A 217-nucleotide genomic window follows, 5' to 3' on the forward strand; every position below is an offset into this window, starting at 1 on the left:
TTATGGAAAAACAAAAAGCAATGCTTTTACCACACCAAACTTAAAATGTTTGCTCGTCCTCGAGCAAAAGAAGAAAGAAGAGAGTATAAGAAGAAGAAGAAATGAGGAAGAGGGAGATGGTGGTGTTTAGGTTGTATGAAAATGAAGGGTTTTAGAAGGGTATATATAGGAGAGAGGGGGGTAATGGTTCGGCCATTATGGGTGGGTTTGGGAGGGA

This window comes from Arachis duranensis, chromosome 6, assembly GCF_000817695.3.
Source record: "Arachis duranensis cultivar V14167 chromosome 6, aradu.V14167.gnm2.J7QH, whole genome shotgun sequence".
Classification (NCBI taxonomy): Eukaryota; Viridiplantae; Streptophyta; class Magnoliopsida; order Fabales; family Fabaceae; genus Arachis; species Arachis duranensis.